Below are 16,338 nucleotides of genomic sequence, written 5' to 3'. Positions count from 1 at the left end.
GCTCCTTCGGAGTGTGGAAATGGGATTGAGGAGCATAGGTAGGGCACTCAGAAATCCCTGCTCCCTTCCTGCAGCCTGCCTTCTTTCTCTCTCTGTCCTGTCTGCAGGGAAAGGTATCCAACCCCCCTTTCTAAAATGCACTTGAAATTATAAAATTTTTCAGAAGATGTATAGAGGCAAGAATGGGGAACTTTTAAAGAATATTTATGTTACTACAGTATTAGAAAGTGACAGTAAATACATGCTGATGATCTTAAATCCTCTTTGCATTTAAAAAGTTTGGAAACTGAAACACGGGGATTTTTTGTTGGAGTTTTTTTGCATTTAAATAGCCAAGTCACTTCAAGGTCTATCCAGTTTCTTCTTGGATGAGAACTTAATGACCTCTGAATTGAAATTATGTAGCTAGGTGTGCAAAGAAGAACCTGGGAAGCTTTCGCCTATCTAAATGGTGTGATCTGGTTCCTGTATACACTGTGGGAGCATCTGCTCTCCCTATCCAGGTAAATTCATTTTTTTAATTGTTGTTTCAACATATTCCTGATGAAGAGACAAGAATTCTATTTAATTCTATTTAATATTTTTAAAAGTGTGTGCGTGTGTGTAATTGTGTTGATTTATAATATAGCACTTATATAAGCAATTGGATTGTTTGACTTGCGATCTACTAAAGCTTTTAAATGCAATTTCTGGTCCCTAACAATAAACTTACAGACCAAGCTTATTGTTGATTCCTTTATGTTGAGTTTCACTGGTGTCTGATATGACCCCAGGCATTTTATTTGTTATTTTTGAATCACAAAGCATTGAAGTTTCAATATTTAATGCTGAATCCTTGAAACAGTGAATGGCAAAAATCAGTTAACGTGTTTTCTGTCCTGACTTTTCCCAGGAGAACAGCTTGTGCGTCAGTAATGGTGTCCCACCGCGGTACAAGCGTGTACACATGGGACAGTAGCTCTGCCCCACTGGCTCCCTTTCCTTCTTACTCATTCCCAGTCCATAGTAACAAAAGAATGGCAACATAATTAGACCATCAGTTAAAAGTGTTATTTGTGGGACAGGTACCATTACTCTTTGAGAGAGGGAGGCTGCATTGCTTTTAAACTCTGTTAATATTTATTTTAAGGAACAAAAGTGTTTACAAGTGGAAGTGCTTTCTGGGACCAGGTCAAGTGATAACTGCAGAGCACAGCGGGAGATTATTGGCTGAGCTTTATCTCTGTTGATAAAGGCGTCCCTTTGGGGTCCTTATTGAGCGTCATGAGAACGACACTTCAAGAGGTTTCACAGTGCTGATGTATTCTGTAGAAAATGGCACTGGTAGTGTTAGGGTTGTTTGAAATTTCTCAGAGCCTGGGTGAGCATCTTTGCTGAGGGGATCTCGATGGTCTGCAGCAGGAGTCCCCAGCACTTCTTGCTCACCTCACAACACCTCTACTGCAAAATGTTCTATAGTCAAAATACTTGTGGTGTGATGTAGCAGCTCTGACAATCAAGTGACCATGTTAGGGTTTGGAGTTTTTTAAGCTGTAGCAATTGTATGGTAAAACTGTTGAATTAGTGATACTGTGAAGTGGAGGTTCTGCATTACCAGCTCAGCCTCGTTTCAGCATCTGTGATTCCGTTTCTCTGCCATTCTTGCTGCCAGATTGACTGTAAATAGACAACGTAAATCAGTCAGAGGGCACCAATACATCCTTCAACAGCCTGACTGTCTGCAAGAAGAATGGTATTACAGTGGTGGAGGGACTGTCACCATCACGTGTTCATTCATGATTGCAGACAAACTCCAGTGGTGCTGAGTGTTCAGTAGTTGGTTTTCCTGCAGCAAAGTTAAGCTGAGATCCTCCACTGACCAGGTTTGGCAGAAATTTAAAGGGCTGGGTTTGGTTTGGTTTAAATGCCTGCTAAATTGGAGTCTGAGGCTGTTGGCAGTGACTGCTGCTGTGGGAGGCTGTCACCTCCTCTGAGTTAGAGCATCTCCTGCCTCTTGTGGTTCCCATTGCTGCTTCATATTTTATCAAATTCGCAAAGTTCATAGATGTGGTATGCTGTTGCTAGCCTAGCTAAACTGTGGCGTCTGCCAGCTTTTTGTGACAATAGAGTTTTGGTAAAGATTTTGGAGGTTTTTTCTTTCTTTTGCAGATGTGGGAGTGAGCCAGTGGCAGTATCAGATTACTTCTAATGTTTGCTAAACAGTAGCTTCAGTTGCTGGTAGTTTTTCTCGGGGTTTTGTGGCCTGCTAGCTCATGAAAGAATGCTTTCTTTTTCATTCATTAGTCTTTCTAAAGACAACAGCTCTGTCTTATCTGTAAAGCTGAAACCTATCTTTGTGACGTGTGTTTTGTGAAAAACCTATACAATTTGAAAGAATAATAACTAAATCTATGTAAAAATGAATAGGATGTCCTGAACCAAGTTGGGTTTTTTATTATTCAGTATTTGCCATGTTGGTTTGTTGTTTTTTTTTCCGGATTTCTCTTCTGATAGCAATGAGATTTAAATTTCCCAACTCAAGGATGTTATATTTAAAAAAAAAAAAAAATCCAGAGACCTTGTGACTTGGAAGGATTCATCCTTTGCCTTCTCATTTAGCAGTGTGAAACAAAGACTGAATCACTTTGCATCTCTGCAAATCCCAGGCTGTGCAGAGCACTAAGCAAGCCTTTGTGGCCTTTCGTTCCCAAAGTGACAGAAGGACACAGTCAATCGTGGTGAATGGCCGGGATGGCTGCTTACAGAGCCTGATGCAAGGGGCTGACCATCCTCATTCCCAGCTTCCTCTGCTGCACCCAGTTTGTATCATAACAGCTGACATTTTGGATTGCATCAGATAAAGCCAGGAACTGGTTTGTTTCAGAAAGAAAAAGTAATTTGATACGTAATTTTGTGTGCCTAAAAAAAGGGGGATTTTTTTTTTTTTGGTCCCCTTTTTCTGTTAGTGTTCCTAGTGAAGGCTTGTCTTATGGCTGAGTTTTTTTGGAAGTTTTGTTCATTTGGCCAAAACAAGCCACCAAGATCTTGCAAAGCAGAGGAACTTGTCCATTTGTACAGAATTACTTCAGATCTTGGATAGATAACAACTCTTCTGGTGTGCATTTTTGTATGTCTTGCATTTTTGGCTCATTTTGCTGCACATTCCCTGAGTGTGCCATACAGAATCATCCTCCCTGCCTGTCCTTTTCTGGCTGGGCCATTGAGATCCAGTTCTTGGTCTCCTGTGCCGTTGCCATGTGGCTCATAAGCCCTTTTGAGGGTCAGATGCGAGAGCATTATGGATGAAGGGAGGGATGAAGAAGAATGTAGAATATGCTGAGTAAAAAGGGATTAATGTTGAGTTGTAAAATTCTTAATAAGCGAATTGGTAACATGAGTATGAAGAATTTGCTGTGTTGCCTTGCCATAAGAAAACACTTTGCAAGCTTGACTGTTCACTGCTAGGTGTGAACTTGTGCTTGCCATTGCAAGGAGGTACTGGTGGTAGATGTTTGATGCATTCCTCTCTGCATGCGAGCAGATGAGAAGCTCTGTGTGGCACTCAGGAGCACAAGGAAGAGGCGGGGAGGTTTTGGTATGGAGCTCATTAACATCACTCAAGTGCATCTGGAGGAGTGTGAAAAAATAGTTAGAGACATCTTTTGTGTAGTGTTTTCAGCAGTTGGAGCAGGGAGCATCTGCTGTAATTAAGGAGGTGGAGCAACATAAGTGCAAATGCACATGTGAAACAGGTGAGATTGGAAAACCTGTGGTTGAGGATGGTAGTTAATGGTAGACTCTTCAGTGCTTAATTTGGTTAAAACTCCTGGGCTTTATGGATGGTGGGTACGGTATGTTTGCAGATCTTACTGGGAGTTGTTTTATCTAGTGCAGTGAAGTCACAAAATGGTTTTGAGTGCTAGAAGAAAATCAGACTCAGATCAAATTAAAGCTGAAACATGGTGAGGAGAATGTGAAACTCTACAGAAAAGACACAAGCATTTGAAGGGATGCCTTTATTGGCTTGGCTAATGGAGTCACATTAGCAATCAGAAATAGATTATGGCAGCATTATCAAAATCCATTTTACTATGCCACATTTCTTACTGCATCCCACCCTGCCGTAGGCCAACACTGAGATGAAATGATAAAAGGTAGCCAGGTTTTATAGCTTCAGTGCATTTTCTTGTGCTGGTGGAGTAGAGAAGCAAATTCTGCCATTAACAAGGCAGATACTCATATCATCCCTTCTGGATCCCATTTTTCAGGACTCTGCAGATCAGTGACATCCACCCATCTCCTGTGTCAGGCTATGTGCCTGTATATGCTGGGTTATGGTGGTAGAGACCTTCTGTGGCATTTGGCACGTTTGTAGTGCTCCTGCAGCAGAAATCCTCCTGGTGACTTGTTTTTTCTTGTTAACTGTTACTAAATGTGAAAATCTTGAGGCTTCCTTGCCACTCCCTTATTTTTCCTTTGCCAACTGCTCCTCACACAGTGTCCTTTCCCTTGTGTTTAATTCACACTGCTGGGAAGCCCGAAGCTTTAATAAATAATGACTCCATGGAAAGGTGTGATGGTGTGTTGCCTTGGAAATACTTTGATTTATCAAGTATCATGTTCGATGTTTTGTGTATGGTGTGTGCTACGCCAGTTTGAATGTAGGTAACCTGCAGTGCTGCCTTTGCAAAGCCCATGGTACGTGGTAATCCTGTGATTAAAACAGTATATTGCAATTTATGTGGTGGGTATGATGACCTCTGTGTTGTGTTTGGAGGGAGCAATATGGGCTGTGCAGTGTACTGCCTGTGAGAGACAACCAGAAGAGGGTGTACAGCCTCTGCAGGGGACATGGGGTCCCACGGAGGGACCCTGTGCAGACAAAGGGGTGTCTGGCTTCTGGATGGCAGCTCCTGTGGCAAGACCTCAGGGGGCCAGGCTGGCAGAGCATTGCTGCCACCCTCCCTGTGCCTCTGCCCACTGTGGGATCTGTGTTGTGTAGGTTTGCTAGTGCTTGGAGCTGGTGCTGTGATCTCCGGCCCCCTGCCCTGCCAGGGCAGCATGGGGGTTTTGCTCCTGCTCCCAAAGAGCTCGGAACTGTCCCTGAAACCACTTTTCTCCCTATGACCCCTGCATAGGCCAATGTAACACCTTTTAAAGGAAATAGTGAAAAATGTGATAGATTACAAAAGATTTTTACCCCTCCATTGTTTCCTTGCCCTAATCTGATGACAAATCATTGAAAAATATGCACACTGCTTGATCCTTAAGATTTTCAAACCTCTGCCTAGGACATGGTTACAGATCAACTCTGTTTTTATTCCCCATCCAGAGCCACTCACTCCGTGCTACAGGCTGTGATACTTTAAGTAAAAGCGCCCTCATTCTCTGAAATACATCACTTCTCTCTTTTAACTTTCGGTTGGCTCGTGCAAACGTCTTGGAGGTAAAGCAAACTTGCGCTTTGCTGGCATTGCAGCTGGCAGCATATAAATCTGGCTTATTGATACCTTGTAGTGTTAATGAAAAAAGACAGGTTTAAAATAATCCCAAATGCCAGTAGGCTTAGTGACATTTAAGCATGAGCGATGCTGTCAGTTCATCTGCAGACAAAAGCGGTACATCTTAATTTGTCTAATTACTCTCTAACATGCAGACCAGCTGCTGCTGTGAACAAAAGCAGTTGATCGCACCATTTTATTAATTGCATATTAATTGCTGCATTCATGTTAACCATATGGGAAACAGTGGAGTGGAGTGAAGGCTATTTAGTGGTGGAAAAGAGAAAATGAACTGGCAGAGTGGTGTCTTCAGAGGACAAATCTCAGAATGATAGGGTGCCTGGAGCTTGCTGATGCGATCTGATTTTTAGAAGGACTCTGTATTTTTTTCCCCATGCTAAATTACTGTATTTAAAAGTGGGCGGGATTAGAGTAGAAAGGATTGTGCCTTGCATGGTGACTGCGTATTTGTGAAAGTACTACTGTGCAAGTTGGTACTGAATTTGTTTGGTAATTTGGAGAAGGCAGCCTTACTGGCACGTGGCCGTCGGCCTTTGTCTGCCTGCTGTGCCGATGGATGCACCCACACTGCCTGGAGTTGCTTCTCATGGCAGCAAGGCTGGAGGAGCCAAAAGGAGTAAACAAGTCGCTGATTTTTATATTTTATGCATTTTTTCTGCAAGTATGTAGTCTTTTTAGATAACAGTTATAAGTTTTGAGCAGAACCGGGCTGCTTAGAGTGAAAAATACACTTTGACATAGGTGGGTCAGCTGGTGTAAAATACCTACAACAAAAAGTAGTGGAGTGGACGCTGCATGTATCTGGCATCAGATTACCCTGTAGGATGTTGAGTGATGCTCTTCCTGAAAGTGAGACTTTAGAAAGCCGCCCTCAATTTCTCTTCTATTTTCATGCTGTGTGAACGCAGCAGCCGCTCTCGGGCTTCTTTTGGGCAGCAGGTGTAGGTTGGGAGTACAGCTGCAGTGACTTCTCCTGTCAGCCCCAGACTGACATTATCACAGTCTATAGAGCAGCTTCTTCAGTGGGGCTGCAGGGTGGCCATTTCCTGCCTCTGGGCACCCGCTGGCCCACGGATGGGCAGCTGTAGCAGGGACAGCTGGTATGATATGTGCATAGGAAGTTTATGGAAACAAGACAAAAAACTCACCCAAAGTCTACCTTGAGTTCATTTGCTCTCTCCTTCCCTTCACACCTCTTGAGGAAGGTGAGCAGAGCCCCATGCTGGAATTTTTAAGGCAGTGAAGGGTCAGCAGGTTTGGTGGGAGGAAGACCCAAGGGCAGGTCATTGCTCATTGCTCTCTTAGAAAGGAAACAATGAGTTAATGGCAGATCAAATAGAAATACATCTAATTATGTGAAAGGAAGAATGGGACTGGACCTGGAATATGCAGTGATTTAGAGAACTCAATCTTGTCAGTCGATTAAATCTGCCTGCTTGGCTTTTCTAAAGTGAGTATTTCAACATTAAAGGCTTAGTCCCACCTCACTGCCAACAGATGGCATTTTGCTTGCATTTCCTAAATGTCTCAGAAGAGCTGGGATTGGGAAAGACTGGTTATTTTAAAAAAAGGGGAGGGAGACACAGCCTTTGTTTTAATTAACATATTGTTAAAAAACCTTAAAAACATTTTTCAGACTGTATTGGAAAGCACAGAAGGAGACGTAGGGATTGCACAACGAAGAATTTACTAATAAACAGTTGAAAAGTAGATTGGATCTGATCTATTCTAAGATTATGTGGTGCAGAACAAACAATAACCATGACATTCTTATGCCTAAGCAGAAATTGGGTCAGAGGGGTTGTTTTCTTGGGTTTTTTTAATCAGAAAAATGCTTTAAGTGGCTCATTGTAATTACATCTCAATTGGTGCTGTCATACACTACAGTGAGATCTGGATTATGGGGATGATGCATGACTGGAAAGACACAGCTTGAATATCGGACTGCAAGCAGTGCCTGCCATTACAGCAGTTACAGAAACAGCACCTGACTTGTGAACTGACCAGTTTTGACTTGGAGTCATTGGAAGAGAATAAATGCGAAACCCCACGATGCCGCTTCCCCAGTCACAGCAGAAGGGTATTTAACTGGCCTTCCCTGTTCTTCTGTGTGCAGCCAGTCAGGCTGTGCCTGACTATTACTAATTTAAAGGCCGAAATCCCCAAAGCACTGCTCGTGGCTGTTTGGCTGCAGCTCCTGGCTTTTGTTTGGAAACTGTTTTTCATTGTGCTGGTGACCGCTCATCCTCATCATCTGAGCATGAATTGGTGTCGCTGGAAACTAGGCTTCTGGAGAAGAGAGGAAAACTTGCAAATATTGCAGTTGAAAAGGAAATTATCCAGCTGTGATGCCTTTTCCGTGGGAGTGCTCAGCTCCCTGCTCTGCAAGCGGTCAGTGGCCACGTACTGTTCATCCCAAAGGTCTCATCCCCTGACCATCTGGTTTCTGATCCAAGCCACAATGACTATGAGACAACTTTTCTTCTTCTGGATCAGTGCTGTCATTTGTCCACTGTCCTTTGGGTGCTTGACATGGAGTTTAAGAACAGTGAAGTTTTACACACAAGGTCTGCAGAGCACATCTGTCATTGCCTGAAAGCATCAACAGAGGTTTGTAAAACTGTTCCTCTGCAGTTTCATGATCTTTTCCCAGGAGGACAAATTAAACTTGTATCTGGGTAGCATCTCCAAAGCAGGTTTGGATTCTCTCCTAACTGAATGATCCCTCATGGTTGTTCTCAGCATCAGCTTGTAATCGGCCTGACCCTCCTTTTGTTTGTCAGATGTTTGCCAGAAACCTGATGGTATGGCTAGACCAGGGACAGTGGGCTGCCGTTTGACAGGTGTGAGCAAGTCCCTGGGCAGATGGTGGAGGCAATGTTAGGTTAAATAATTAATAGCATCAGAAAAGATGATGCTCTTTTATGTCCAGTAGCTGAAGGTGGACATGAGTTTTTTCCTTGGTGTCATGCTAACCTTGTCCTGTTAGGTTTAATTAATTTGAAGGAGTAGGATGCTAATTGCCCTGACATAACAAGAAATATTTTCAAAGCCTATATGAACACAGTGTTTTCATTTCTTCATTCCTGGAGGAGGGTGTATGCTCTATACAGAATATTAGACATTGCTGGATGTGTCAGATGTTTTTAATGGCTGTAGTTTCAGCTAAGTTCTTCAAACCAGCCATGATTTAAAAACAAAAATGTAAATTGAGTTTTGGTGTGTGTCATCTTAGACGTTTCCTGACATGGTGGCAAAGCAAAGATCCTGTTAGGTGACACTTTTAACTCAATTGGACCGGGATTGAAGTTCATTCAGTGCTGCGTTGCAGTGTCCTTAAAGGGTGCCAAAGTTTACAACTGCATGTGTTGTTATCCATAAATGTGGGAAAAAGGAAGAGATTTTTCATGCCCATTACAGACTACAGAATAATTTTGGAAAATACGGCTGTGGTTTTATTGATTGGTTTTCTTGAGGGTGTAGATGTTACTCACATTGAGCATGTTACTGATCTCCCACCTCCTTCTTTACGTTTGAATCGGATCTTCTGCTCCAGGGGTCAGCCCTGTCCTGGAGGCGGTGAGAAGTTTCCCACCTTATTCTTCGAGACTGTTTTTAAATCGGGATCCTCCTCTCTTCTCAATAACTTGTGATGTAAAATGTTCCAGTTCTGTAATAGCACAAGTTCTCAATCATTAACAGTCCTCTGGACAAATCTGTAACCCAAAGTTGAATGTGGGTTGTTGTGTATAGTTTAAAAATGCAGCCACTGGGATACATAGTGATATATCAACTATCTTGAGATATCGGGGTTGTTTGCTTAGTAGTAGTTAACTACTGATATTTCTTTGCTTTGTTCTTACTGTTTTCTTAAGAACAGCTACTGGGGAGTTTCAAGAATGACTGAGAGGGACAGGACAGTTGATTCTTGCAAATTGTCTGGGCTGGAAAACCCATGGTATTTCTGCACAGAAATTTATTTTTAGACTCTGCATGGTTGTCTCTGTATTTGTTTGTGTGTTGTCTCCAGTCTTCTATCAAGTGTTGGAAATCTCCGAGTCGCGGTGTATCTCCTATTGGCAAGATGCTACGTTTAGAAGCTCTTTGAGGAATATATTGGTAGTTTTATCATAAGCAGTGTTGATCTGAATTGTAGATGCATGCTTGCCTTTCAGTTAAGTTCAAGTGAGAGTTCACCACTGGCAGCAAGTTACTCTGAAGTCATGATGTCGGGTTACAGAGCACGTGATCTGTTTGGAGCTGAAGTGGGGGTGATGGTGCCATAGCTGCACACTTTCAAAGGTTTTCAGATACAAATAGTGAAAGTACTTGAAAAAATATTTTAAAAACTAACATAAACTATGTCAAGCTTTATACTTTTCCTCCAATTTTTCCAACTTATACTCCTACAACAAAATACAAACATTTCTGCAGTTTATATTTTGTGTTATGTGGGGAAACCAGAGATACCAGAGACATTTTTGCAATTAGAAATGTTACCTTTCTTTATAAGTGGTGTATGTTAAACCCCGTGTCATGTTACAACTTTATGGTTTGTTCTGTTTTCTGAAGTTCTTCAGCCACAGCAGAGAATAACGATTTTTTTCTAAAATACAAAAAAGTGTAGGTATCTGCAGTAGGGATCCTGTAGAAAAAAGTGGGGATCTACTCCTTTCCCTTTCTGTCAGGAAATGGAGGTGGAAATGGTAGACTGGATGCAGAAGAGAGAATCTAATTTTTAAATCTTTTTGTGGATTACCTTCTGATGAAGTAGATGGTGATGCCTATTGTTTGTTTAATACCCCCACATACTTAGTGAAACCACTGCCACAATATTAAAAATCATGATAGTTGGTGTGGTCACTGGTGCTTTCTGAAGATGTTTGGTGGCAAGGCACCTTTTTCTCAGTAGCATTATTCAAACAGATGCATTTTGCCAGCGATCCAAAGAAACGCAACTATTCAGCTTTTAATGTTGACTGACCACAGCTCATTGTGAGGTTTGGGCTGCTAGATTCCATATGATTAGTAACAAGGATGTTTTCATCTCTGACACTTTTAATCAAACAGGTGATAATAAAAGTTTAAGTTGGTATCCACATTATAAATTTTGAAAGTTCAGATGATTAACAGTACGAATTTAGGAGGCTATCCTTTCATTTGGCTTTACTGAGAACTTCTAATAAGAAGATGCTGACCACACAAATATAATCTTTAAATTTGTTTTCAATATGTATTGGTATTTGATATGTCTGAGATCCACAAGCCTCTGGCCAGCTAAAGACATTCTCTGGAGATGCTTGGTATGGATGTTGGTTCAATTGTTTCCTTAGGAGTTTAAAACAGGTTGCTGAATCCTGCAACAACATAATTATTAGGTGACTGTTACATGGTCTCAATGCCTACTTTAGTTTGGATGATACTGTTGTTTCAGGGCAGATTGTGCCATTATTTCATTGGAACATGTCCAGGTTTTCAGATTTTGTCAGAAATCTTAGGGCTTTAGGGACAATACCAAATGTACAAACTGCTGAAATCTAGTTATTATTTATGAACCTTAGCTTTTACTTATCATTTTACTATTGTGTTGTGCAGATAACATTTTCAGGTGAAGCTTTTGAAAGTTTCTAACTAAGAAACAAAACTTTTTTTCAAGTTGCTGAGTGAGAACAGTGAGTGAGCACTTGGTGCTTGATTTTGGCATGGGTGTACGAAGGTTGGTATTTTCCAGGGAGTTTAATTTTTTGCATGTAGAGATTGCAAAATTCTTAGGAAACTAGAGCATGTACTGGCCTAATTTTGAGAGAGGATGTCTCCAAGCTTAAATGCATCTCACACTGAGTTTATTAAGAGTCAGCAGAAAGAAGAAAAAAAAAAGAAGAATCTACCAGCTCCTTGTACCAGGATAATCCATATATAAATAAAAGTATGCCAAAGAGCAATGTTGGGCAGGGAGATGGAGATAGGCTACAAGAATTCTTTCTGTGACCTTTAAATAAGTGAAATGAGTGAGGAGCATGTCCCCTTCAGGACGCCTGTAAGGAGAATGCAGACTGTGATTAGTTGGAGATGTCTGTTGGATATTAGTGGGCATCCACGAGTGCACAGCTGCCAAAGATGGAATTACAGGCTGAACAGGGAGATGGTTCGGGGCAGAAGTTCAGAAATGGCATTTTTGCAGTCTGGTTTTGATGGTTTCACGCCGAGTCCTACAGGATGAATCGATGAGAAGACTTATGCAAACTTGTCTGCCTGGTATTTTTTTCATCACTACTTTAGAAGAAAAGCATCTTCTCTACGGTGCATTGTTAGGGCAAAGAAGAGTCAAGATTTTGCAGACTAACTTACTTGCTGCAGCCGGTTTTGATCGGTTCTTCAGAATAAGCTGTAGCATAGGAGCATTGAGGTGGATTTGGAATTTAAATTGAGAGTATTTCCTGGTGGCATTTTAAAAGGGTCTTCCTAGGGAGAGAGAAGAGTATTCTTCTGGGAGCTGGGGTTCAGGAATGGCCAAAGGAAAAAGGATTGTGCCCTACAATTTAAAACAAAACCATGGAACAAAATTGCACATTCACTAAATGTTTTCTGTTCTCCTGCCTGCAGTTACAGTGTGTGGGGAGATGCTCTAACCAAAAGAAACTGTTGCTTTGTCTGCAGACAGCCCTGCCCAAATGCTTCCTTTTCTCTCTGGTGATATGTTTGCATGACAGAGGATCCTGTGGAAAGATGTTTTGAATTGTCAAAGGAATGAATTAGCTTTATTGTGCTGTGACCTAAATAGGATCATCAGATCAATCAGTCTGCTGCTTTTCTGTCCTCTGTGGCTTAGGCTGTGCTGCTTCTCTTTCTCATCTTCCTCCCTCTTGCCCCTGTCCCCGCCGAGCAGCCCCTTTCCCAGAGCCTGCACCCCTAATCCCTTACGAGCATGAATAAAGGAGGGCGCTGCCGGGGTCCCCTCTTTAAAGCAATACCTGCTCAGTGATTGCCTCTGCAGAGCCAGGCCCAGCGCCACACTTCCCTGCCAGCTCACCAGGGCACGGGTCCTTCTTGGCTTTTGTGGTGGCTTGGGGATAAATACCTTCCCTCCTTTGTTCCTTCTCCCCCGTGCATTCTCCTCCTCCTCTTCTTCCTGATTCCAGGTTTAATGAATTGTAATTTTTCAGTAGCCGGGGAAGTATCGCGCTTCACCAAGGCCGAGGTTACCCTGAAAGGGTCCATTGTGAGTGAGCCGAGCTGGAGACAGGAGGGCAGCTGAATGCGGTGCCGCCTGGGACAGCCTTTGTGGAGGGAGCACTTTTGTTCTTCTGAAAGATGCAGGGAGAGGGGCAGCCAGGACTGGCTCTAAGGGAGGAAGAAACCCCTTCTAACCATAAATTACTGACTCCTGTGGTCTGTGGGGGTGACTTCGACTCCCTTTAAGCACCAGCAAGTTGTTGAAGTGGGCGAAGGTGGCCAGGACAGGCTTAAAGCTTTGGGCACAAGTTTTGAAAACACTTGAGATGTTCGGCGTTTCTTATCTCAGGTGCTTGATGTTTCTTAATGACAGAAGTCTTGCCTAGAAGTAAAGGTGCAGCTTTCAAGGCCTGGTGGTGTCAGTCTGAGCCAGGTGGGAGCCCTGTGACCCACAGGAAGGGCTTTATGACCCTCCTCGGATTTGGGCTCGCCCCGCAGACGTCTGCCTGAGTGCCTCTGCGCAGCCTGGGGAGGGAATGCTCAGGGGTGGGTCCCGTAGCTGCTCCCCTCCAGACACCGCAGCTGCTCAGAGGGGGTGGGTGGGGGTGGCAGGGAGCAATCCCGAGCATGTCCTACACTGACCCACTCCTGCAGACATGCTCTAAAGAAATGTCCTCCAACAGCTTCTTCCCCATGTGAGCTGCTGGAGGGTGGCACAGTGGAAACTTATTTCAAGTGACTGACGTGTCTGTAAAAATAAAAGGCATCGATTTAATTGTTTTGTGTACATCTGCTTGCCAACGTTTCTCCTTTCCTTTTTGCTTACTCACTGGAAGAGCTCTCATGGTGCAGTTCCCAGCTCAGTTGTATGGTTTTGATTTTTCTTTCCTCTTAAAATATCGTCAGTGCTATACAGTTGTTTAGTGGGGGATTTTTCCATTGTCTGAATAAAGTTACTAAGGTTTACAACTTAAAGTTCAGGTTTTGAGATGATGATAATGTGTTAGTATTGATAGTTTGACGCATCATTCCTTTTGTGAACTTGGTAAGTGTTATGGGTTTACCTCTCCTTCATGCAAATAAGTGGTAAAATCTGTCTTGGTTTGTGGGATGGAGTAGGAGTAGGTTGCTTTAACTCTTCATGTGGTTTATTTGTTTTTTTAAGTTAGTACTTACTAAATTTCATAACTGCAGGTGTACATAGGCTGATGAACAGCAGTGGGAAGGAGAACAGTTGATTCTCACAGATTCATTAGTGCCCGTGATGGACAGCTGCTGCCAGGGCTGCCACTGGTCAGCTGCTTCAGCTGTGGTTACGAGCAACCCAAGTACATCCCTTTTCAATATTTGCCTTTTTATAAAGTCTCAACGTCTTCAACGGATCTTGTGCACTGGTGCAAGGTTTGAGGCATTGGGTTGTGAATGGCGGCTGGACAGGAGGGCCCCCTGTCCCCCAGGGGCTGGCTGGAAATATTTCTGTGGAAGCTGAATATTTCCAGATTGTTTCACAGGCGCTGATGTTTTATGTTGCTCTGAATGTGGAGGGGTGGCTGTCCCAGATGGCTGTCACAGAGCAGGTCAGCTGGAAAGCCCCTCTAAAGAGGGGAGAGAGCAGGGAGAGAAGTGAAGGAATGGCTGCAGTGTTTCAGGCATGCCAAGCACAAGCAGCTACTCGTGTTCACTTCTCTACTGATGTACATGGCCTCTAATGGAAATTAAAATCGGTTTAACCACTCGGGGTTTAAAAGCTATTATATTGTGAACTAAAAAAAGACACAGTTTTGCTAATGAGTGTGTTACACTGATGATTTTGAGTGTGCTCTTTGGCACTGCATCTGATGCCTCTCATTTTCTTTGTTTCAATCTCTGACTGAGGAGGGAGCTTCTTCAGGGCCAAACTTTGTAACCAAAGTTAACAATCCCATCCGGTATAACGTGAGAATTAGCATTTGCTGAAAGTTTTCTCTGTATTTTCTGTATTCCTTGTGATAGTGACCTTGTGCAGAGGCAAGTGACTGTGATCCCTGCTTGTAAGGATGTGGGAACTGAGGTGGTGGGTTAATATTAACTTGTCCAAGGGGAAGTAGGAAATGTGCCACAGAGCAAGGTCTCCCCAGTCTACCAGATGTCTCTGAGTCATTGGCTTTTGAAGAACTGATATCCCAGTGTGTGCACACCTACTGTTCATGTTGGGTTTATCCAGCTTCAACGAACTTAAATTTTTTCTATCAAGGCAATTTTAGGTGGGTTTTTTGTTGTTACTTGGTGGGGAGTTTTCTGTGGGTTTGTCTGCTGGACTGGCAGTGTTGGAGGCTGAAGTCCTTTATCAGTTTGCATAGTGACTACACTCTAAATTTTCTCAGACTGCCTCATCTTTTCCTTCTCTTCCCAATGTAGAGAGGCAGGCTGCGGAGACATGCTTACTTTGTTTTCAGCTCTAAGAGAACTAAATGTGGTGGCAATTTCTTGTGACAAGAAAAGCATTCTAGAAAAACTGGATTGAGACAAGGTGCTGAATTTCATGGAAGCCAGTGGGTTTATCTCAAGTGAAGAGTGAAGGTGAAGAGTTTTTTGTCTTTGACCTAGTGCAGACTCTTTAAGAGATGCAGATACAAGTATCCAGCTGGTGCTTCCTTTGAGATACCTCCTCATGATAGCCATTTTTGATGTTTGACCTCTTTATCAGCATGACCTGAGGGAAGGTTGAAATGGGGGGGGGGGCAGGGTGTGTGTGTGTGAAAGGCAGACATCATCTTATACATTGTTTGTTACTAGGTTTGAATAGCTGCCTCCATAGTGGCGATCAGGGCTTGAGGACAGTGATTAAGCTCCTGTTCTTAGACTGGAGAAATGCTCAGCCCTCAGGGTGCGCTGAGGATCCAATAACAAAGAGCAACACTGTACTTGGCACATCTTGCAGCCCACGGTGAAACGGGGCAAGGTTCCCTGAGCCGTCCGAAGTACCCAGGATCATGTGATACACAGGGGCTTGACCATGAAACGGGAACAAAGTCTTGCTTCCCAGGGCTTGCAGGCCTCTCTGAGGTGCCATAAAGACTTAGGGGATAATGTGTCTCAGTTTCAGTAGCCAGTCTCCCTCACATGCTGGCTTGAAACTATCACCCTTCCTTGTGCAAAGGCATGGTAGCTCCCCGTCCCACTTCCAGAGGTTACTTCCTACCTCCTAGAAAAGATCACCACCGCACTAAAAAAGTGGTTAGCACCTTCTGGCTCTGCTCTCGATGGCAACCCTGCCTGGAGTTTGAAATAGAGTCGTCATTCTGCACTCACCTCCAGCATGTGTGTGTTTAAAGAGGTTTTAATGATGAGTGGGTGAGGCGATGTCTCTTGGACCAGCAGCTGCTGGAGAGACCTGCTGATAACGGCGGTTTTGGTGTCAAACCCGTCTTGTAACTGTAAAATCTCTGGGTTTGGAAAATACTGATAGAATGCTGATAATAGTGTGTTCAGACAATCACAGAGCCACTTTGTTTATGGTCAGTTCTGCGTGATGCCGTTTGGTGAATCTCAAGTGATGTTCCCGTGGAACATCTGCCTTTACACGCTGTGCTCCAGAGGCCGGATCCTGCTGCAGCTTTGGGGTCAGTCTGAACCCCCTGCTGCTGGCATTTTTCTTTTTCCTGAGGAAAAAATCCTTTTCATT

At 43.2% G+C, this 16,338-nt stretch overlaps 1 protein-coding gene across 8 annotated transcripts in view; it reads left to right on the top strand.

The window, feature by feature from the left end:
- Window positions 1-16,338, top strand: part of NHSL1 (NHS like 1) — a 181,678-nt gene that overhangs the window by 111,732 nt on the left and 53,608 nt on the right. The window lies entirely within an intron of this gene.

This window comes from Athene noctua, chromosome 1 (assembly GCF_965140245.1).
Source record: "Athene noctua chromosome 1, bAthNoc1.hap1.1, whole genome shotgun sequence".
NCBI classification, from domain to species: domain Eukaryota; kingdom Metazoa; phylum Chordata; class Aves; order Strigiformes; family Strigidae; genus Athene; species Athene noctua.
Note: the sequence above shows the minus strand (reverse complement) of the source record. Positions and strands in the feature narration are given on the sequence as shown.